This window comes from Pelmatolapia mariae, linkage group LG13, assembly GCF_036321145.2.
Source record: "Pelmatolapia mariae isolate MD_Pm_ZW linkage group LG13, Pm_UMD_F_2, whole genome shotgun sequence".
Taxonomy (NCBI): domain Eukaryota; kingdom Metazoa; phylum Chordata; class Actinopteri; order Cichliformes; family Cichlidae; genus Pelmatolapia; species Pelmatolapia mariae.
In genome coordinates this window covers 37,332,891-37,357,551 of record NC_086238.1, presented here as the reverse complement: position 1 = coordinate 37,357,551, position 24,661 = coordinate 37,332,891, and the positions used below count along the sequence as shown (strand labels likewise).

General features: G+C 41.3%; 2 long non-coding RNA genes across 4 annotated transcripts; both read left to right on the top strand.

Annotated features, from left to right (window-relative positions):
- The first annotated feature begins 19,622 nt into the window (after positions 1-19,622).
- Positions 19,623-22,573, top strand: LOC134640350 (uncharacterized). 3 transcript variants are annotated; one of them, XR_010095456.1, is made up of 4 exons: positions 19,623-19,744; positions 21,593-21,788; positions 21,887-22,356; positions 22,474-22,573. It is a non-coding gene; the product is annotated as an uncharacterized LOC134640350 (long non-coding RNA). The 3 variants fall into 3 exon arrangements; XR_010095457.1 differs by lacking the exon at positions 19,623-19,744 and adding an exon at positions 21,258-21,491 and having other exon boundaries at positions 21,598-21,788; XR_010095455.1 differs by lacking the exon at positions 19,623-19,744 and adding an exon at positions 21,259-21,491.
- Positions 22,574-23,101: 528 nt separating this feature from the next.
- LOC134639585 (uncharacterized) lies at positions 23,102-24,013 on the top strand. The gene is made up of 4 exons (XR_010095369.1): positions 23,102-23,228; positions 23,478-23,602; positions 23,707-23,808; positions 23,951-24,013. It is a non-coding gene; the product is annotated as an uncharacterized LOC134639585 (long non-coding RNA).
- The last annotated feature ends 648 nt before the right edge of the window (positions 24,014-24,661 follow it).

Genomic DNA, 24,661 nt, shown 5'->3' with positions numbered 1-24,661 from the left:
TGTTTTTAAGGCACTGATGATATTGATTTTAGTAAACCTTTTTGTTGTGTGCCTCATTGAGCTCATTAGGACCTCTTGGTCTTCACATGGCTGCTACAAGCAGTCACTGGACTACAAATGCTACTATTGAGAGACACTTTTCTCCAGACCTAGAAATGATTGTAGTTAAATACAGACCCTACCACCCAAGACAGTTTTCTGTTGTCTACAATACAGCTGTGAATTTAGCTCTGGACACTACTGCTAACACTGAACTACCTGCTCAATGCTATCAATAAACAACAGCTGATGGGAATTTTATTGTGGCTGGTGATTTTAATCACACCAACCTAAAGAACGTACTGCCAAGGTTTGTTCAACATGTTAACTGCCCAACTCGTAGACTGTGTCTTTCCAAACAGGAATGCTGGACTTAGTCCACAAATCTGACAATAAAGTTCTGTACATAATCTTTAGAGGAACATTAAAGCAGCATCCTCCAACTGTTTTTTGAAATTTGTAAGTCAGATGTGACACTTTCATCTTTTCATGTATTTTGATACTCGGTTTTTGGAAATGTGAAACAACTCTCTCTAAAGTCTCTGCTGGTGTCCGTCTCTTAAGCACCTTGGCTCAGCTTTTGCTGTTGAGATGTGCTGATCTGTAAATCAAATGAATTTGACTGTCAATGCAAAAAGTCAACACATTTTTCATAGTGCATGTTTGAGTTATATATCCCCCCCCCCCCCCCCCCCCCCAAAAAAAAATAATAACAACAATTTTTACAACAAATCAGAAGATGAATTAGGCGATAGAAACAAAGTATTGTCAAACTAGTATTGATTTGATATCAATACCAGCGTGTGAGTAGGTGAAGCCTTTTCTCAAAGAGAAAGTTCAGGGGAGGAAAACAGACTATTTACAGTTTGTACCATTGGTTGGTCTGTATGGACCTTACAAAGCTTTACCTTTGAATAAAGACTGTGCACACAGGAACGTTCTGAAACTGTTGTTGTGAAAACAACAACTGGAGGAACAAGGACCACTCACAGTCAGCAGTGGACACAACAGCACAAACACACTGGATCTACAAGGCAAATATACCAAACTCAAGCTCAGCAGTCTTAGTTTGCTAATATAACACACTGTCTTTACTCCAGCTTTATACTAAATCACCATGATTACTGGTGTGTGGTTTGTAGCTCAACAGAAGGGAGGGGTGGAGCAGTGGGTTCAGGTGTCAGGGGGAGGCTGACACACATCAGCTGATCATGTCTCCCCTGAGGTGGTGTGTTATGTGTACAACTTATGCAAAGCTGCTCAGTCAGAGTGTTGGTGAAAGATGCCAACAATAAAACAGTGTCCAACACCAATTTGTAGGCAAGAGTTTGTGTGCATGTAGGGTGGGGGTGGGGGGAGTCAGTGACGGGCGATAGTGAAGTTTCAGAGTTTTGTATATTTTGGGGGTGGGGGAGTCACCTGTAATGCAGAACTACCCACGATCCTCTGCGCTGCTTTCACTACTCGTAACCTTTTCCAGCAGGGCCACGGAGCAGGACCTCACTCCTACTCCATGGTGCCTCTGTAGAAGGAGCTGAGGCTCTCGTTCTCCTCAGTTTGCGGAGGAAGTAGAGTCGTTGTTGGGCTTTGCTGACCAGTGATGCTGTGTTCTTTGACCAGGAGAGATCTTCTGAGATGTACATACCCAGGAACTTGGTGCTGCTTACCCTCACAGGAGCACACACATGCACACACATTAGGAAGTGTGCACGTTGTATAGCAGGTTGCAAGTCTCAAAATTACAGTTCTTTCAAATGTTTTGTTTACTGTCATCATCAACTTTCATCTTCTACATCACAATATGAACATTTGCAAGAACTCTTTCTAGATACATATGAAAAGTAGTGTAGTTAATGTCATCCTGCCTCATAACAGACTTTAAGTTCTTCCCTTAGTGTTCCCTCCATGTGGTCTTTCAGTGCTAATTATTTTCTCTGCATTTTCCTGTTTCAAATAATTCTCACTTCCTGTCATTTGTTTTTTAACTTATTTGTCCTATTTGTCTTTTGCATTTAGTTTTTCTTCCTTTATATATTTAATAGTTCTCCAAAGAATTTTGTATTTTACTGTTTATTTTCCATGCGTGGACTTCTGGATATGTAAGAGGTGTATTGGGAGCTTTTAATAAATAATAATAATAAACTTTATTTATAAAGCACACTTAAAAACCAAGGATATGCCAAGGTGCTTAACTAGTAGCATACAGAATAAAAGGAAGATAATAGAAATAGGACCAAAGCAAGTACTAGGTATGCAAGCAGGTAGCTGTCACTGATACATAGGAAAGCAACAGGTACAGAGCAAACAAGAAATTAAATGAGCATAAAAGTGCATAATATAAAATCATAACAGAAATGTTAACTAGAGGGAAAGGCAAGATTGAATAAGTGGGTTTTTAGTCGTGATTTGAACAGAGCAATGGAATCAGATGCGCGGATGTCGAGAGGAAGGGTATTCCACAGTACCGGGGCAGCCAGAGCAAACGCACGGTCACCCCGGGACTTCAGCGGAGATCTAGGTTGCGTCAGAAACCAGTCAAGAGGCGGGCTGCTGCATTTTGGACTGTTTGCAGTCTAAGAAGAAGAGAAGAGGGAAGACCGTAGTACAAGGAGTTACAACAATCCAACCTGGAGGTCACAAAAGCGTGAATAAGCTTCTCCAGGTCCTCATGCGGAACATAATGCCTAGCCTTAGAGATAAGGCGCAGTTGGTGGAAGGAGGGATATTAGGCCCCTTATGTCAAACTGAGTGATTTATGGAAATAAAATATTCATGAGCTCAGGAAGTAAAGGAAGTAATAAACGAAGTAATAAAAATATGATATTCATAAAAATATGATATTCATAAAAAGTATGATTTTCATAAAAATTATGATATTCATCCAAAATATGCTAGTTCATAGCTCATTGCTTTTCTTCCCCCTAAAAAGAACTAATTGATTATTTATAAAGTTTTTTTTTTATATCAAATAGCATTCTTTTATTTTTAAACCATTAAAAAAGTTTTTACTTTTTTATGCTTAAAAAAACGCCATCTGGTGGTGGGTCAGCGCGTGAGCGCGCACCGCGTGCGCGCCCCCCGCGCCCCCCGCGCCTGTGTGTCTAGGCGCGCCCGTGCGCGCGCCTCTCTCTCTCTGCATCGGGCCTGTGTGTTTCTGGGTCTGTGCTTGTGTGTGAAAACGTGTTAAACTAGAGTATAAGTGCTTAGTTAGACTGGTGCTTTTGTAACGTTGAGTATGGCGAGACATACAGGGTGCATGCCTTGGGGGAAAACTTTATTTCAATTTATATGCATTTGTTTAATCCGAACAAGGAGATTTAGAATCAAACTCAGACTCGCAAAAAACTCGCACTCCCACCCCGAGCATAAACGCACCGCTGCTCCCAACATAAAAAACTTTCTGAAAAAACTCTCTTCTGCAAAAAAACGCACCACAAAATCCTTAGTCTTTTTTCTCAAATTCAGCGCCCCGCGGCTCCCACCCGATCCTTAGGCAAAATAAGCAGGAACAAACTCCTCAAAAAACCCTCCGCGTTTTTCTCCAAAAACCCCTAGAATAACTTGTAGGGAACCCACCCCCGTATACCCAAAACCTTATATTCGATAACAGGGGAAATCCTGAAAAATCCTTAGTCTTTTTTTCTTCAAATCAGCCCTCTACTAGCTCCGTCTCAAATTCAGCGCAAAACTCTAAGTTCTACCTTGTTCTTACTCGCACCGAACCGCAGCCAGAGCACAGTTTTTTCCACTGTTACTCTCGCTGTATCTGATCCTTAATGATTCTCTGTCTTCGTTCGAAATTTGCGCCGCAGACCAACTCCGCCTCCCAGGTGTACCTAACTGCCCCGCTGCCAATCACATAACAAAGGGGCGGCTCCACTCGCACCCCGGTTAGCCAATCGCTCTCAGCTCCGATTTTTATGATCCCCCGCTGAGGTTAAGACTGGCTTCGGTCTCTCACAAGCCATCTGACTTCGTAAGCATGGACAGCTGACGCCGCTCAGACGGACTCTTTTCTCAGGACCGCTTCAACAACTGGCGCCTCTTTCCTTATGTGCATATCAATCGGTAAGTGTTACTCTTGCTTTCTAACTACATTTATTTTTTTGCATTTTCTTTCAAGAAAAAGCTTTTCATCTTCAAAAACCGTGAAAATAGATTTTCTAACACCTGGAATACACTTTTAAAATATATATAAGCTCACCTCTAACACTCAGAGCTAAAAAAAGTGCTTTAGTACACTATATCAGCGATCATGGCATCATCAGGTACCTCATTTTTCTTACTCTTGTTCATGTAATGCTTATATTTTACTGTTTTTCCTGTTTTTTAAAATACTCCTTGTTATTTCTTTTTAGACTCTGAAATAAGCGTGCTCGACTCTTCTCTTTTGGATTCTCTCGATCAAATTGGTAGGTCTGCTTGATTCTTGTTCTCCCTCTTAACAGTTAATTGTACAAGAAAAAAACAAAACATTTACCCTCTTTTTCATTTTATCAAACTTTTTTTCAGACATCTCGGATTTGGATAGCTTTCTTTTTACGAGTTCTTCACCGAGTTCTTCACCACCAGTGCTCGAGCGCTCAACAGGCAAGAACATCCGCCTCCCGACTCGAGAGAGGGAGGCCCTGCTTTCTATGCTAGCTCGCCCCGCTGCATCCAGCCACACTTCCATCCCCACCAGCGCTCATCCCCACCCGCGACCCTCGGGGAAAAACCTTCGCCTGTCCGACCGGGAGAGGCAAGATTTGCTCTCCGCGCTCAGCCCCCGGGCTCCTGCCCATCATACCAACACTTCATCAATCCCCACCAGCGCTTCTTCTCTCCCGCGAGCCTCGGGGAAAAACTTTCGTCTGTCCGCCCGCCAGAGGCAAGATTTGCTCTCCGCGGTTGGTCCCCGTGCTCCTTCCCATCGGAGCACCATCCCGAGCAGCGCTTCTTCTCCGCCATCAGGCACACGAAATGCACCGCGCCTGCCTTTGAGATCCAATAACGGTCAGTCTCTCTCTAGGCTCTTGCTTTTTTCTCATTTTATAAAAACTATCCCTTTTCTATTTAATATTACTAACTGTTTTGTATCTCACCCTCAAATTCTTAGGGCATCTCACAAGGAGGAACAGGAGGACCGTTAGGACCGCAAGGATAAGGAGCACAAGGCAAACACGCAGACGACGAAACCAGCTCGCGTCTATCGCTCTCCGAGCAGTATCTCTGTTCGCTGAATTAGTTCAGCTCATCTTATAAAAAGGTTGTTTTTTTTCTTCATTTTTTCTTTTTCAAACAAACTGTGTTTTTGTTATATATATATTCTTGTTATAAAATAAAAAATGGATAACCAGGAACAAGATATTACAGACCCATTTCTTGCTTTAGAAACAGCGTTAGCTAGGTTAAATCAAAATACTCATCATCATTCACAGAATACACCTCCACAAAACCATGAGCAACCTGATGTGATCAATAATAATAATAATAATGACCCTTTAGAAATGCTTAATTTAGCTCTTGCACGATTAGCCCCTAGTGAAAGTGCCCCGCAAAATAACACTCAGAATTTAGGAGTGGAGCATGTTGAGCCCCGAACAGAGTCAGAGCCGGCTCATTCTCAAAGGAGTCTGACACAGAACATTTCTGACCCTTTCGCAGCTCTTAATAGCGCTTTAGAAGGCTTAGCGCAAATACAGGATGAGGTTCAAATACCGCCAGAGTTATTGAGCCAAATAAACAGGTTAAATCAAAATCGTTTCAATGATTCTCATAGCCAGCATTCGCTCAGCTCTCCCCCAAACAATGTGCCTGCTAACGACCCGCTCAACCACAGCCCACCCCTACAGTTGTTAAGCCGTTTCAATGACTCTAATCAACAACAACAATCGTCCGGCTCTTCCCCAGACAATGTCTCTGCTAACGAGCCCCTTATCCCAGTAAACAATGATCGCGATCACTCCTTTCAACAGGGGGGTAATCCAGACCAGAGTTGTGCCGGTAATTCAGCACAGCCGAATATAGTCGTGAGAAATAAATTTAATAACCTTGAAATTAGAGAAATTTTGAATTTCCCTCCCCCAAATGATATACCCGATTACGCCCAATATTATCAAGGTATAATGGCCAGTGCCCGTGAAATAACAAGCAGGATTTTCTCGCATTCACGTCCAGGCGATCTTATACAATTAGAGTTGATAGGCCAGCAGTTACAAAATAATGTTTCAGTCATTTTACGGGACAATTGTGATTTAAGTGAATTTGAAAATCTGTTTTTGAAAACCGTGCAGTCAAATTGGTCCGTTATGTGTGAAGGCTCACTCCAGCTCATAGCTCAGATAGTTACACCCCCATCCGGTAGCGGTAAGAGACATCTTAGTCAGATACTCAACAACGAAATTGTTAAAAAGAAAAGACGTTTTTTATACGTGGTTCATAACCCTGCGAATAAGTTATGTTTTTCAATAAGGCCCACCTTCTGCACCCCGAGTGTAACGACCGGCAGGCAGAAGCCTTCGCTAGAGAAATTCAAGAAAAAGCTGGTCAAATAGTTACATTTGAAAGGTTACTCGGATGTAAAATTATAGTATTTTACCGTAACGAGAATGATCGTAGCCTTTTTAAATTTCAAACTAGTACACCAAATACAGAAAAAACCCTGTGCTTATTTTTATTTGAAAATCATTACTATGCTATCAAAAATTTAAAAGGCTTTATGGGTACAGATTATGTATGTAATTACTGTTACATTGGCTATAATCACGTGTTATCCCATTTCTGTCCCGATCGGTGCTCTGTCTGTATGCAATCCACATGTAGTAGGGACATCCTCTCTCCCCAGTTATGCCACAACTGTAATCGTATCTGTAGATCTGCCCTTTGTTTCCAGGCGCATAAAAAGCCAATTGACAGGCGTGAAAGACTCGCAAGCAACTGTCAGATCTTTAAAAAATGTCTCAAGTGCTCTCTTCTTTATTATATTCCTGTAAAAGGTAAACCCCACAAATGTGCTAAGAGTAAATGCAGAATTTGCGGCCAAGACAAAGTAAGTGATCAGCAAACGCACGAGTGCTACATGCAGGAACACACCCCTTTTCTGGTGTGTACAAAAACATCATATGGTAAATCTTGGAACTGTGTGGGTGAGGACTGCGTGCAAAAGTTTCTCGCTCATTTTAGACGTCCACTCTTTAAGGGGTGTATTTTTATCGCCCATAATGCAAAAGCTTTCGATGGGTACCTTATTTTAAGCCGAATGGCTAAGGAAGGTTTAAAACCAAAGTTAATCATGCAAGGCTCTAAAGTGATCAGCTTTACAGACACAGACTTTAATCAACGCTACATGGACTCGTGCAGCTTCCTCCCCATGCCATTGTCAGGTATCCCAAAAGCAATGGGATTTTCAGACAGCGTTAAAGGTTTCTTTCCTCATTCTTTTAGCTCCAGAGAAACTCTAAAATATGTTGGCCCCTATCCTCCACCCTCAGCTTACAGCCTGGAGAGGATGACAACACAAGGTAGAGATGATTTTTACAAATGGTATGATTCAGTCAGCTCTGGCACCTTCGATTTCATGAAAGATGCGGTTTTATACTGTGAAAACGACGTTGAAATTCTAGCTCGGGGTTGCACATTGTTTAGAAACGGGTTTATTGAAGAGACAGGAGTAGATCCTTTCAGCCGCAACACGCTTGCAAGCGCGTGTCTTAAAACTTCATGCGAGCTAATACTTTCGCGTTGCCATGTCCACTAAATTACCGTAATCAGGTCAAATCATTTTCCTCAGCCTCAATTCAATGGCTAGAATATCTCTCGCACAAGGTGTTTTTATCACACATGCGCTCAATCAAGGAGAAAAACAGTTAGGTAGTTATTATGTAGATGGATATTCCGAAATTAAAGGTAAAACATATGTCTGGGAATTTTTGGGCTGTTACTTTCATGGGTGTGTTAAGTGTTTTTCAAATCAGACCGATGTTAATCCCTTGTTAGGTGTCTCGTTTGCAGAGCTAAACAATGCTACACAAGACAGGCTCGCTAGATTGAGAGCTGAGCATAATGTATGTCTTGTTACAATCTGGGAGCATGAGTGGACCGAGTTAAAATGTAGTGATGAGAGTGTAATCAGTTTTCTCAAACATTATGACCCACCCGAGCCTTTGAACCCGCGCCACGCCCTCTTCGGAAGGGCGTACAAGCGTTGTAGTGCAGGCCCTGGGGAGAAAATCAGTTATGTGGATGTTACCTCGTTGTATCCATATGTAAATAGCACCTGTAGTTACCCCTTAGGTCATCCTCAAATAATCTTTCGAAATTTTCAGGACCCTAAAAACTACTTTGGGTTTATCAAAGCGGTTGTTTACCCACCCAGAGCACTCTATTTCCCCGTTTTACCCTATAAAACAAAGTCAGGAAAGCTTCTCTTTACCCTCTGTTGCACTTGTGCTGAAATGAACAACCAACAGGGGGCGTGTAACCATAGCAACGAGGAGAGAGCACTCAGAGGGGTTTGGACGACTGTAGAGTTTAATCTTGCCTTAGAAAAGGGCTATCAAATAAGTCGAATCACCGAGGTATGGCACTTTGAGAAACAGAGTAACACAATATTCACAGAGTATGTACATCATTTCCTGCGCAAAAAACAAGAAGCTTCAGGCTACCCATCAGATGTTGTAACTGAGGAGGATAAACAGCTTTACATTAAAGACTACCAGGTTAAGCAAGGCATCACTTTAGACCCTGAAAACATAAAACTAAACCCCGCTAAAAGACAAATGGCCAAACTGTGTTTAAACTCCTTTTGGGGAAAATTTGGCCAGAGAAATAATCTCACACAGAGCAAACTCGTGAGTGAGCCAGAGGAATTCTTTAATCTCATGTTTTCTCAAAAATACAAAGTGACCTATTTCTCTTTTGTCAGTGATGATGTAGCTCTTATTCAATGGTGTTATGGTGATCTCTGTACCCCACTACCAAACTCCAGAGATAACATCTTCATTGCGGCATTCACTACTTCATATGGGCGTATGAAACTCTACAGTTATTTGGATCAGTTGCAGGAGAGAGCTATTTACTATGATACTGACAGTGTTGTTTATCTGACCAAACAAAATCAATCTAAACTAGAATTAGGCAGATATCTCAGTGACCTTACAGATGAACTAGAACAGGATGATTTCATTACAGAGTTTGTAGCAGCTGGACCAAAAAGCTATGGCTATATGACAAAAAAAGGTAAAGTTGTTTTGAAAGCAAAAGGGATCACACAAACACATGATGTCTGCGAAAGGGTCAATTTTGAATCTGTAAAGAACCTTGTTGACAATTACATTGATAACTGCGAAGCAGGGTGTACACTCGAGGCTCCTCAGCACAGTATTGTGCGTAATAAAGCAGGGTTTTCACTGCAAAATTCATCATTCCCCAAAAAATTCAGGGTTGTTTATGACAAGCGCAGATTGCTCCCAGGAGGTCTCACTTTACCCTTTGGTTATTGATTATTCTTGTTTTTTCTTTTTTGTTTTTGGTTGTTTTTTAAAATGTTTCAACCTGCTTTAATTGAGTTTGATCCCAGACTTCATGTGCCATTTTCCTGTATGGTTGTTGGGCCTAGTGGCTCGGGAAAGACATTTTTTGTCAAATCTGGTTTGGAAAACTGTGTACATGTTTTGAACAAGCTTATTGACAACGTTGTGTGGGTTTATACATCCTTTCAACCTCTGTATTCTGAGCTTCAAGAGAAAAATAAAAGCATTAAATTCATTGAAGGTCTGCCTGAATCTTTTGAAGATGAGAGCTTATTTCCATCACATCAAAGTCATCTCATTGTACTGGATGATGTTATTTTTCAAGCAGCTAATCATCCAGAAGTGGTCCGGATTTTCACTCAATACAGACACCATAAAAATATGAGCGTAATGTTTTTGACACAAAATGTGTTTTTACAAGGCAAACACAGCAGGACGATCAGTCTGAACAGTACTTATATGGTGTTATTTAAAAACCCTCGTGATAAATTACAAGTTAATACACTAGCTAGACAAATATGTCCAGGACGTGTGCAATTCTTTTTGTAAAGTTTTGAAGAAGCCACAAGAGAGCCACACAGATATTTATTGATAGATTTAACCCCCACCTGTCCAGAGCAACTGAGACTGAGAGCTGGGATACTACCCTCAGAACAGCTGTGTGTTTTCTTACCCAGGAAAAAATAACAGAAACAATGTCTGTAAGATTGAGAAGAAACTTTGCTTTGCTGAAAACACTAACCACAAGCTCTCCTAAAATTCGTAAGGTTATTTTAGAAGCATGCTCACCCGATTTTATTCAGTCTGTTTGTGAGATCTGCATGAATCTTTTAAAAGGAAACATTCCAATCACACAATGCCAACATAAGAAATTGAAACGATACAAAGAGAAAATCAGACAGATGGCCTGCAGACGTGAAGGAGTGAGAAAGAAGAAGAAGTTAATTACCCAAAAAGGCGGTTTCCTGTTACCACTCCTCACAACAGTTTTACCTATGGTAGCTGATTTAGCTATAGGCACGATCCGTAAATAACAATGCAGAAAATGTATCTTGTCTCACCCGATCAGATCAAACGCTTACATGAAACACATGCAAATGCCTCACGACCAACCATCAGAGACAAGGCTGCTGATGACCTGGATAGTGAAATGAGACGTGTATTGGAGACTCAGGGTCTAACCCCCGATTAGAAAATTAAAAAGTATAACATGCTTTTGCAAAAGTACCTTGTACTTGAAAGACAAAAATCAGATGAAAGCAAACAAATAACACTAAGACTCCCCGCTGAGCGTGAAGTAGGGGAGACTGAGAGATCACATGAACACCATCAGGAAGAAAGCGAGGAGGGGGAGCAGAGGGGTAGTGTGAATAAGGTTTTACATGATGTTTTAACCCACATAAACCCTCGTTCAAAGAGAAACACTGAATATCTAATGCATAGAATATTAGCATCAAAAGGTGACGGCGGATGGACTCAGGACGGAGAATTCACGCATAGACAGAAGCCAATACCTGGAAGTCATATGCTCGATTTGATGAAATTTTTAGCAAGCTCTTGGGCAAGTGTGAAACCAGCAGGTTGGAGGTCGCTTGCCCAGACTCTGGCGGATCTAAAAATACCCCTATCCACTATTACAAACTTATCGGCCAGAAGGGAAATAGCAGCATTAAAAGAATCGAGAGAAACAGGAGAATACCACAGATCATCTGACGAAGATGTTATTGTTAAGAAAAAGAAGAAAAGGAAGAGAATTATCTTATCACCCACATGGTTAAATTTCTGATGTACTCAAAAAATAAAACGTTATTGTTATGTTTTTAAAGTAAATTTTCTGTCATGTTTTTATTTAACAATAAGCACAATAAACCGCTTTTTCACAGAAACGTTTTCAGTTTTATTGAAATTATTTTGAGCACAAATGACAATCGTTAAAAGCTTTCAGAGAACACGAAGTTTGATTAAAATTGCTAGCTACACATCTGATAAATCGTTTTACAAAACACGAGACCATGCTATCATTTTTGCTTTGATTAGAGCTATATAAAGTAAGTACATCATCATACGTCTTTCCACGTGATTTCTGGGCCAAAAAAATATGCAGTGCTGCCCACATACTTCAGAAAATGTTGCTTGTAGCTGTCTTTGTTGGAAGGATACTCGTTTAGCATGCTTTTTCAGAAACGTTACAATGCTTTTAGGGTAAAAAGGATAATCTGGGGGGAATCCAAAAGAATCATAAAAACTAGCTCCTCCATCTTCATCTAATGAAATCGCCAGCCAATGAGTGCCAGGTTTGTGCCTTGGGTCTGTATTTATAATAATATATGTGGGTCGTTTAAACGAGCGTTTGAGTAATTTTAATAACTCATCTTCTGCATATACTCCAAAAAAACTGTCCCCAACTAGCAGTCTCATTATACTCTCCAATTGGTGGTTGTTCATAATTCAATACAAAAGGGTGAAACCTCTCAGTAATAATCAACCAAAACTTGTCTTTTGGAATTGATCTCGAGAATGGAATCATAACATGCATAAACGATCAATGTGGTTGTGTGAGGCAGCGGTACTCTGAAGCGCATTTCTAGTCTCAAGTTTCCATTTATCACAGGCGAGAGGGTCTGACTGTCGTCTGAAGGATTCAAGTTAAAAACAAACAGTGTATATCCTTGCTGAAACTCCTGTCTGTCAATGCACAAGGAGAGATCCTTAAGGTTTCTTCCGGTAGCGGTGTACAGGCTGTAAAACTCTCTTACGGAGTGATTCTCAGCAAAATTGGGTTGAAATGCTTTGGCTGGAATCTGCTTACTCTCATGACATAAAGCCAAAAACTCTAAATTGTTATGTTGGAAGTTGAAAGGACATAAATCATATCGACCTGTAAAAGCCTCATGGTTAACCATGCCTATGACTAAATAACGGGGCAGTGAACCCAGAAACAGATTCTCATGATGTGATATCCGCGAATTCTCGGGTATTGAAAATGTTTTTACATTAATGCGTGAGATGGGATACAGTGCATTCGCTTGCATGAGAGCGGAAGCGTGGCCTACGCGCACAGCGGGGGACACCGTGACTTTCCTTACAAACAATGAAGCTCCCAGAATATTCAGGTGGTAATTTGCATTTTGAGGCGCCATAAGGCTGAAAGCATCGTTGGCTCTCGTGAGCTTAACCCTCAAATCCACATTATTGAGCAATAATCTTTCGCAGAAAAAAATATCAGAATGTAACGGTCCCATCACATGGAACTCTCGCGAGCGTTCACTGAAAACGGCACGGCGGACTAAGCCCCTATTCGGGCCATTATTCACAACGTGGGAATCGTGGGCCCCGGCAGTATCTTTGTAAAACAACCCAGCACTAAATTGAGTTTTCAGACTTTCTTCTGAGTATTTTAAATATGTCTCTATTATAGCCCTGTAGGGGTGGGTTGAGCTGGCTTGTGAAATCAGTCTGTTGTCCAATGTGACGTCACATTGTGAAAAAATGGTGTTTAAAGGGTAATTTATAATTCCAACATTAGCATCTGCATCAATATCAGTACCATCTGGGTTTGTTATTTTCAACCTTAAACTCAGCAGTGTGTCATTTAAATCCAGGTAATGCAGCCCGTTTCCAGGCACGTAAAATTCCACAGGTCCTCGATCAGTGAGCGCTGTTACTGGTAATATTTCTGAATAACATTTGTCCTCGATTGAAAATTATGTTAATGGGGCTGTGAACAGATCCAGTTCACTTAATGTGCATTCGCTTGATCGTTCGTGAAGTAAAGACATTGTTGTTTGTTTCTTAGTTTTTAGAAAATATCCTGCTTCGACCTGCGTGTGGCACGTGTGGTGGTTTTAGCGCTCTGTCTCTTTTTGACAGTTTTCCTCCGCTTTTTAAACTCGGTCAGCCTCCGACCCGGAGGACGTTTTAAAGCTCTACGTTCGATTATGCTTAGCCCTGAGCCCTCTTGCTGTTCTGGTGTGTTTGAGCGAGTCAAGTTAGATAGAGAGGAGGTCACAACATCTGTAGCAATTCCTTTGACAGCTGTTTTCAAATGAGGTTTAACGATGCTGACACCCGCTTTATGAATGGAGTGACAAATCGAAACAGTTTTGAGAAAATAGATGCTATTCCTCGTCCGTAAATTGCACGTGCACCAGAAAACCCCGGGAGACCGTTACCAGCCTGCGTGTCGTAATATCTTATAAACCTATTATTATCCAGGTCTGAAATGTAACTTTACTATCGTTTTACCGTAGGTAAAGTTTACAGGCTCGTTCTGATCGGTTTTGATTTCAATATGGATATTTTCGATGTGTTTGCGAGCAACGGGAATATAGTCTGGTTTGTTAAAACACAGTGTGATGATATCTCCGTAATTACCCTCTATTTTGACAGTACGCAGTAGGGGGGAGTAACTATCACCTACGAGCTGTAAGGCAGCTATATCGGAATAACAGAACAGGTGGTAACATCCAGCCTTTATATCTGCAGGATATGGGGAAAATTTGCGTTCGAATCGCTGCCATACACCTGCTGGTACACCAAGCATATATGCGTGTGGTGGGAAAAACCTGAGTTGATATATCCCTCCAGCTGTGAATTCAAACTTTTTAACAATGGGGTGATATTTCAGATAAATATCCGAGTCGATACGTGTAAGGCAGGCTTCAATCTCTGTTCTCAATGTGGTAGCATCCTCATAAAAGCCAGCGCGTATTTTTGTTTTAACCACGTCATCAGGCCGCTGCTCAGCATCGCCCTTTTTCCTCCATTCAAAATAAGCCTTATCATTCGGGAGATTAAGCCATGTATAGGGATATGAAATTTCAGTGAGAGCCACCTCCCAGGCCCCATCGAGATTGAGATGCTGGGCGAGATCAACACGGAAACAGCTACTTGTGTTATTTTTAAATACGTTCAGACTTGCGTTTGAGGGTAGTGTGACATAAAACCCCTGCGACCTGAGAGTCATGCTGAACCGTTACCAAGGTTACCCTGTTGAGAGTGAGGTGCGGAGTTTGTTATGTGAGGTTTTTAAGCTCACTGGCTTTAATCCAGCTATTAAACTTTTCAGGCCAATTCCTCCATTTCACCAGGAAATAAAGCTGTCCCCTCTGTTTACGTTTTGAGAGAATTTTGTCTATGTGATAGAGCTTATCCTTGACAAGAGCGATTTTCTGCAGCTCATGCTCGTAAAAACTACCGATAATTTCTTCCCCATCGTAATCTTTGATTTTATAAACAGGAGGGTCTCTAGGTATGCATTGGTCAATAGTAAATATTTCACCTGTGAATGTTTGCTCATAACGCTTATCAAACACACCTCTAACTTTAGACAGCCTCACATGATCTCCCTTTTTAAATTTCATGGGCTTTTTTCCCCCACAAGGAATAGAAGAAGTGCCATATAGATTTTGAAATACTACCGCTGCGTTGTCTGAATTTACTTCATTGGGGGACATTTTTATGATAGCTAGTGTTATAGCTATGTAATAAATCTTGTAACACATCGATATATCTACGTGTATTTGCAGCCGTGAAATATCTATACATTTTACTTTTAAGAGTTCTATTAAACCTTTCACACACCGAGGCTTTTAGATCGCTCCCTGTAGCAAAATGATTTATACCATGCTTTTTCATTAAAGATTGAAAACTGGAATTAAAAAATTCCCTACCACTATCTGTCTGTAGCTTTTGAGGAATTTGGCTATCTTTTAAGACAGACTCAAAAGCCTTAGTGACCTGAGCTCCTGTTTTGTTTTTCAGGGCTCTTGCATAGGCTTTTTTAGAGAAAACATCTATAACTGTAAGTAAATATTGATAGCCATCGTTATGCTCAGCTAACGCCCTCATGTCACAAAGATCTCCTTGAAATTGATTAAGAGGTCTGGGGACAAACACGCGGTTTCTCGGAAAGCGCAGGCGTGCAGCTCGGTGTAAGGTGTATGCATCCTGCTCTGACAGGAACTGCTGAGCTGTTTGCATGTTAATCTTTGTACCAGTTTCATCGTGCACGCTTTTAATCAATTTCTGCACTCCGCAAAAACTACCGGGGTGAGATGGTTCGTAATATGCGCGTTTCAATAGTTTCTGCTCTGCCATGTGTGTTCTTTCAAGTTATGTTTAACTATGGTTTTTATTTCATGATCGAGTGGTTACTTATGCAACGAGTTTACAAAAATATTTTATATTTGTTGTAATGAAAACCATTACACTTTCCGATTCTAGTAAAACAAATAATGCGATTGATTCTTGCAATGCTTTTCCAAAAAGTTTTTATTTGATGTAAAGATTTTCCACAAAATAAATCATTTGATGTAATGAAAAACAATACATTTGAACAAGTAAAAAACAAATAATGAGTTTGAATCTTGCATTGTTTTTCCAAAAAGTTTTTTATTTCATGTAACGGATTTCCACAAAACAAATTATTTGATGTAATGAAAAACAATACATTTGAAGTAAAAAACAAAAAACTGAAAAGTAAGAAAAACAAACAGAGAAAAACAACAAAGCTAAAAAAGAAGAAAAATAATAGGCATTAGAAGAAAAACAAATACTAGGACAGCCACAGTGAGTAATTGTCATCTAGCACTTTATGAATTATGGTCCGTGTAACCTCTGTGACGCTGGCATCGATTTCTTGCAGAGTGCCCTCTATATCGCGGGCATCTCTGAGTTCAAAGAGATACGCCTGGGCCACACCTCTGACTTGAGCCGATGGCGGTGAAAACCCCTCTAACCGTAAAATTTGTAATAATATGTTGGTGAAATGTCCATTCCATAATCTTTTGCAGAGTTCATCATAGTACTTGAAAAAGTAATATTTTTCCAGCGGGAAAAGACAAGAATGGCGTCTCTGCGAGGGGTGGGAGACCTCGCATCCTTGACATACGTCTTGTCGGTGCTTCTGGAGTAGCGACATGATAAGGTACTTGACAGTTAATTTTATAAGTTCAAAAACAGCGGTGGGGAGTAGAGTCGCGGCCTCATCGCTGTCCACAGGCGAAGGCTGACCACTGCTCTCCCCGGGGTGGGGATCATTGTCTTCAGGCTCTTGGAAAAGAGCCCGGCACACAGGGTCGCGCAACGCCCACAACGAAGCACCGGAGACTGAGCTGGTTACAGGGGTCTGCTCGGGTGATTGCCAGCCAACAGCAGGGTGGCTGGGAGAGTTCCAACCTTGAGGTGATGGAGGCAGGAGCGGTGAATCTGCAAGCATAGCGGCCGGAGATGATGACCCCCGTTGGGGACTCGGTGGTGGAGTAGCAAGATCCATCAGAGGAATCGGTTCTGGAGTAGAAAGCAGCTGATGGCTGAAAGGACGCTGGAGATAGAGCAGAGGGAGTCCCAGAGCTGTGGTGAGTCATGGTTGTTTTTAGACGATGTGGAGGAGAGAGGCGTTGTGGTTTTTAAAAGGACTGAGGAGGAGGAGGCGGGGTAAAGGGGACCGGATGTGAGGCGGGGTTATGTAGAATGTTGCGGGTTATTTCCAGCTAGGACCAAATCAATTGTACTTTTACTCAGCTTGAAAAACTCTAATATTCTGCCATTCTCTTAACCCACCTGCAAAATGGCGTGGTCTTTGTCTCCCATTGTGTGTATGTCACGGTTTTACTTGCCGTGTTTAAAGGCCGGCGCTGATTGAACGGTGGAAACGCAGACGCTTCTTTGAAAACCGGAGAGGTCTGGGTGTGCTGGTCCCTGGTTCTCGGTTCTTGCGAACTCGTTTCACGCAGACTCTTCTGGATTTCAGGGGTGGCGATGAGGGTGAGAACAGCCCAGTCAGAGCAAGTCAAGGTGATCCGCGGTGTGAGCGGACCAAAACTTTCACCCGCTTTAAGTTGATAAAAATAGATTTCACTCTCTGGGAGGCTGAAAGCATAGCCCCAAAGCCCCCCATTGTTGAGAGGGAATCTTTCCTCCAACGGGATAGCAGCTGCAGGCTGCACTCTGCAGAGATGCAATCTTCTGAGTTGCGCTGGCGTGGCAGAGGCTCTGTAGCTGGTTACGGGGGTCTGAGAGACCACAGTGAGGTTGGTAGGTCTGGTGGCCATGTTGATTGTGAAAAAAGAGAAAACTTGTTTTTTTCTGAGAGAAAAAAAAACAGTTAAATTTAAGTTGAAATGTTAGATTATTTATCCTGAGTGAGAACCAGCCAGTGAACCTATCGCTGAGAAGGTAAACCCGAGCTGAGTGCGATTGGCTAACCGGGGTGCGAGTGGAGCCGCCCCTTTTTTATGTGATTGGCAGCGGGGCAGTTAGGTACACCTGGGAGGCGGAGTTGGTCTGTGGCGCAAATTTCGAACGAAGACAGAGAATCATTAAGGATCAGATACAGCGAGAGTAACAGTGGAAAAAACTGTGCTCTGGCTGCGGTTCGGTGCGAGTAAGAACAAGGTAGAACTTAGAGTTTTGCGCTGAATTTGAGACGGAGCTAGTAGAGGGCTGATTTGAAGAAAAAAAGACTAAGGATTTTTCAGGATTTCCCCTGTTATCGAATATAAGGTTTTGGGTATACGGGGGTGGGTTCCCTACAAGTTATTCTAGGGGTTTTTGGAGAAAAACGTGGAGGGTTTTTTGAGGAGTTTGTTCCTGCTTATTTTGCCTAAGGATCGGGTGGGAGCCGCGGGGCGCTGAATTTGAGAAAAAAGACTAAGGATTTTGTGGTGCGTTTTTTTGCAGAAGAGAGTTTTTTCAGAAAGTTTTTTATGTTGGGAGCAGCGGTGCGTTTATGCTCGGGGTGGGAGTGCGAGTTTTTTGCGAGTCTGAGTTTGATTCTAAATCTCCTTGTTCGGATTAAACAAATGCATATAAATTGAAATAAAGTTTTCCCCCAAGGCATGCACCCTGTATGTCTCGCCATACTCAACGTTACAAAAGCACCAGTCTAACTAAGCACTTATACTCTAGTTTAACACGTTTTCACACACAAGCACAGACCCAGAAACACACAGGCCCGATGCAGAGAGAGAGAGGCGCGCGCACGGGCGCGCCTAGACACACAGGCGCAGGGGGCGCGGGGGGCGCGCACGCGGTGCGCGCTCACGCGCTGACCCACCACCAGATGGCGTTTTTTTTAAGCATAAAAAAGTAAAAACTTTTTTAATGGTTTAAAAATAAAAGAATGCTATTTGATATAAAAAAAACTTTATAAATAATCAATTAGTTCTTTTTAGGGGGAAGAAAAGCAATGAGCTATGAACTAGCATATTTTGGATGAATATCATAATTTTTATGAAAATCATACTTTTTATGAATATCATATTTTTATGAATATCATATTTTTATTACTTCCTTTACTTCCTGAGCTCATGAATATTTTATTGGGGGCCATAAATCACTCAGTTTGACATAAGGGGCCTAATATCCCTCCTGGTGGAAGCTAGATCTCACTACAGCAGACACTTGCTTATCGAGTTTGAGCGAGCTATCCAGCAGTACACCCAAGTTACTGACATAGTCACAGGAAGAGCTAGCAAAGGAACCCAGGGCACCACAGAGTTGGGCACGAGGGATTTTACTGTTGAACGCCACAATCTCAGTCTTCTTCTTTTGTTTTATTTGTGTGACCTTTAACTTTCCACATGTGTCACTTCCTGTATCTTCAACACGTTCTCACTCCCAACTCGTCAAATGTGTGAGGCATGGTCAGGCTCCCTCTGCTTCACTTATGGACGCGCAGGGTACCCCCCCTGGCGTCGAGAATTGACGTGCAGGGTCCTCCTATTGAATACTATGCTGCTCCCTAATCGTTGTTTATTGACGACAAGAGATTTCCGCGGAAGAGCCTGTTGTTCGTATATTTATATATTTCCGAAATCACATTGTAGTGAAGTGTACTGAACACAATATATTATATAATGTAAACAACTACCTGAGAAACAGCAGATACAGCAGATAAATTAATTATAGGCCATTACTTTTGTATCGTTTATTGTATTTATGGAGGGAGAGGTGTATGCTGGGTAATGGCACAGCTAGCAACCGGGTGACTTTATTCACCCGCTTCGGCTGCTATCAGTCCATACAATGGGCGTTATTAGCAGAAATCAGTCCCATAGATGTGGGCCATCCACCTGCTAGATTGTTCAGAAGGTTGGTATCATCCATCCAGATGGAGGATCACTGACAGGAGCGTGGAAGACTCCAGAATCCACTCTGGCTGGAATCCGGTGGATACAGCAGTGTTACAGGTGAGACCATTTAAACGGGCAGCATTTATAGAAAAAAGTCAGCGAGTGTCAATAATGTTAATGTGGTTATGTTAGTAATACAGCGAGTGCTAATATAACAGCTTTAAGATGCATTTGTAGATATTATTACGTGTTTTACCGTCTTTATGGTGCTAGCTTAAAGTTACGGTGTAAACGTTAGCTTATATTGTAGTAAAGCTATTACTGTTTAAACGATGTTAGGACAGAAATATTAGCTTCTGTCATGACTGATGAAGTTACTAGTTAATAAAGTTTCCAGTAAAGTGATTAATCGCAGCCACAGATTGACAGTAAATATCCCGATTAGCTTCAATGCATCTGTAATAAATATGTGCAAGTTTCAGTGCTTCGTTTAAACTGTATGATACTTATACTGACCCAGGGTCAGTGTAAAATACAATCCTAGCTGTGTGAACAAAGTCTGGCTCCTTTAATCCTGCATGACAAACCTCAGGATGCAGGTTCTTATTACTCTTTCCTGCTGGCACACCTGTCACACCTGAGAGTCAGCTAGAAACTTACAGTGACGTGGACATCATGCAAAGACTGCCAGACTCTGTAATACTGCAAATGATCAGTGACTCAGGTTAACACTAAACTTTAAACAGTCCCTCTGTGTCTCTGTGTGTGCTGAACATCTAAGATTGAGTGAGGCTGCATTAGCTGAAGCTGTTCTTTGTATATATCAGTATTTTTTTAATTCAGGTGTGGGGAAAATAGGTAAGACTGCAGTGAAGCGATGTACCAGATTAATCCCTGGCCAAAGGTATCTTACTTAAATCAGACTACTGACCTAGCCACATCAGCCTTTTGTGAGGTCTGTTTAAAGTAGACTAAAAATGAATTCCAGGTTCCTGAGAGGTGGACTGAGAGCACAGAAACACATGTTCGTACATACAGCTGTAGCAAGCTTACATTAATTTTAAATAGATTTGTTACTCTGATGTCTGTCTCTCTGTTAGTCCTCTGACAGACTGGTACCTGTCCAGGTGTGCTCTACCTGTGACTACTGGGACAGGCTCTAGCTCCTGTAATAGAAATTTTCTATTATTCTCATTTAAAGTATTTAAGTGCTTATGCATATGCTTAGTTGTGACACTGTTATAGACTGTTCAGTGAAAGTTTCTAAAACTAGATGAACTTACTTCAGCATCAGCAGTTTGAGAAAACAACTCCCTTTACAGGTGCTGATAAGGCCAAGGGCACAAAACAGCTTAACCATTGATCCGTTAGGTTTCATAGCGAGGCACGTGAAGTGTGGTATGATCAGTTTGTAACTTCCTCCCTCTTCCTTGGAATGCATAAAGGAGTGGGAGCACGACTTCTGTGGCAGAGCTGACATGACTGTGAACTGTGATGTTTGATGTGTGTTGGCTCTCCTGCGCGCAGTAATAAATAGCTTGATCACAGCTCTTTCTGTGTTGCAGACTTTATTTACAAACTTCCACGATACCCCCCACCCTCCCACTGTGAGCATGAATTGAATATTCAGAAGAAAATGAATGGATAGACTGACATTTGTTTAAATACTTCTAGAAATCTGAGCTGTTGGTGTGGTAATAATATTAGAGCTAGCAATCTTTCTCACTGAATCTCTACTGTGAGTCATGTTACCTGGGATTAATTCTATGTTTACCTGACAGCCTGGACAAATGCGCTCTGTGAAGGATGTAAATCAAATCAGATTTTAACTGCTTACATTTAAGGAGCCTGTTCATATTTAATTGTAATATGAACCAATGATTTTTTGATTGCTGATTCTAAGAGAGTCTTTGTGGAAATCCTGTTTGGCTTTTTGTCATTTTAATTCTCTTTTCCATTTTCCAGAACAGTTCGCCACAGTCGCTGTCCACATGGGTCAGTGGGACCAAGCAGCACTCTGCCAATGTGTGGACTCTGACCAGCAACATCCAGCAAGTCCCAGGCAACGTTTTCTATCTCCCAGCTGGAGTTTTTTTGTTTGTCTGTGACTGGAGAGTCAGATTTTTGTTGAGGCTGGAGGAACAGCCTCACACTTGCAGAGGTAAGTCAGTTTGCAGAGATCCCTCCCATCTTGACTTTTATGTGCTAGATTTCTTATCTGAAACAGTAATATTTCAGTGACTGCTGCTTATACCACAGGTTAATACACGCTACTGATCCCTGATGGGAGAATCATCACCTCTGCCAACAAAGAAGCCTGGTGGATGTTTGTTTGCAGTCTAATGATCATCATGCTCTGCATCTTCAAAGTTTGTCTCTTGATTATTATTCATACACAGTAATGTGAATTATGCTTATATCTAGTATAACTGGACCAACCTGGTGCTCTTCATTTATGGAGGCTGTTGAGTCTGAATGTTGGATGTTGTGTATCTCTTGTTCTCTGGGCTTTGTTGTCCTCAGTCTGTTTGCAGGATCAGAAAACAAAACCAGGATGACCGTAAATGTTTCTTCTCCAATTGGATGATGATAAGACCGTGACACGGTATGCCACCTTTAGTCTTGTGATGAAGCAAAGCTCAGGACGAAGTGTGATTAAATGGTACCCACATGTGTGCTGCTGAGAAGGATGTACAAGGGCACCTGCAGCCAAATCCAAGCCTCCTCAGGTTAGTTGTAGTTGCAGAATGCTATAGGACTGAGACAGCTGAGGCATCAAATGTTTGATTAAACGGATGAAAAAGAGAAGTTTCTTCCCTATAATTATCACTTTTTAAAATCTGTAGCAACTTCAAGTCTGTCAGCGTGCTGAGGTCACAGAAACAAGAAAAGAAACTTGACTTCAGAGTGTTGTTTACAGTTTTCTGTCATCATGATCTCCCCTGAAGTTTATCACTATTAGGCAAGCAGTAAGTCCACAGTACTGTAATGAAGATTCTGACTTTGGTCACGGTTGCATAATATTTTAATAATATACAATTATTTTTTGTAATTCATATTTTTTCTGTTAATCAAAAATTTACTTTGTGAAATTTGTATTTGAGAATGCAGAATGTGACAATATATTTTTGTTCAATATTTAATTTCTTTCAGTTGCAATTGTTAAATGAAAAAAAAATATATATATATATATTCTGATTTAGCAAACTAATTTATCAAAAATATATATACATATATCTGTATTAGTTTTAATACATTAATTTGACCTGTATTGAAAATACCATATTGTATTCATACAGAATCAGTATGGTATCATTGTTTGTCTGATTGCTGAGACTAAGAGCTAGTTTGATCTGTTTAGATCTAAAGTATCTAAAGTTGAGCTCTAATGTTTCTTCACCCTTGTGTGTGTGATATGTGATTTCCTACATGCTGGCAGAGCACAGCGGCAGTTTGTGCTCACAAATGGAGACGGTGTGGAGAGACGGTGGTGTTTCCTCAGAAGAACCAGCAGAGTCACCAAGGGCACCAGTCCATCTCACCACCTTGACTTGCTGACTGATGCTCGTCTGCACTGCACAGAGGAAATCAACTGACCGAGGTTTGTCCAGTGACGTGTTATGAAATGTATATTTGTTTTATGCTTACAGATATGTTTTTCTTGACAGAGGCTCTGCAGAGGTTAGACAAAGCAGAGAAAATATGTGCTTTACATTTTACTGTGATTTACTGGGATATTTGTTGCCTGATGTTTAGCAGGAATGGAGGAATGGAATCAAAGGGAGATGTTTTTGATGTTTTTGTAATGTGAGTAAATCTTCGGTATTATTTATTTGCTTGGTTATTTTAGGAGTGTTTCTGGGTGAGGGAGAGAGGAGTCATCATCCAGGTAAAGTGACGTGGACCAGTGGACACACTTGTCTCCCCTTTAAAGGAGATACTCTTAGAGAGAGACGATCCGAGTCATCCCTAAATGTTAGTGCTTTCAAATACACAAACATTTTTAAAGGACAAAAACGAACATCCAACTTTGACTGTAATACAATTAAATCTTTGCATGTGTGTTTTCAAACTCTCAGATGGGCAGGATATCAGTCTTGGACTGTCTAACCTGCCGGAGCAGCACTGAATGACCACCACACATGAGCATGTTCCTGCAACATTCAGCAGCTTTGCTTTTGGTAAGTAGAGTTACCTAACTACAGTAACTATAAACACATGATATCCATTTCTAACAGCCTGGTTACTTCCTGTCAGTTTTTTTAGAAACCATGTGGTCACCTGACCTAACACTCTTTCTTCTTCTTCCCCTTAATGTTGAAGTGTCAAATGTCAAACAGCTGGAGAGGAAACTAAACCAGTGTACTGGGATGTTTTACCAACACGTGCCAGATGCTGTTCCTTCATGGTGACATCACCAGAGACAGCCCCGCCCACCTCAGGACATCGCCATTGATCATGATGATTATAATAATGACAGCGAGCGGAACTAAGACTGTACAAATCCACGACCAGAATGTTTAGATGCTTTCTAATTATTCATGAATACTGAGAGCCTCTTTCTGTGTTTTGTCTGTTTTGGGTTGTTTTTTTTACCTCATTTGTTACTAACAAAGTTCATCAAACTCACACAGTTTACATTCTGTATGTTTCCATCTTTACCAGCCACACTCTACCTGCATTTAGAAAACAAACCTTAGAAATCGTCGTTTTTCTCTTTTGTAATTTTGTAATTCAGTGAATATACTGCGCTGCTTCCTTTTATTGCGTCACACATTGCTTTAAGTTTTTCAGTGTCCAGTTATTTTTTACTGCTGTTTGAATTCACTGTATGTTTGACCCTGTAGACGGTTTGATGGACTGCTTGTCTTCCTGTTTGCAACCGCCGCCTGTTTTTGACTAAAGATTTGGATTTCTGACTTTAACACAGCCTCTGCGTGTCCTCCCTTTGTGTCCTCTTCCTCTGTGAATGTGTTGCATGTGTCACAGATTCATTTTATTAACAGCTTTCCCACAGTGAATTGCATCAGCATT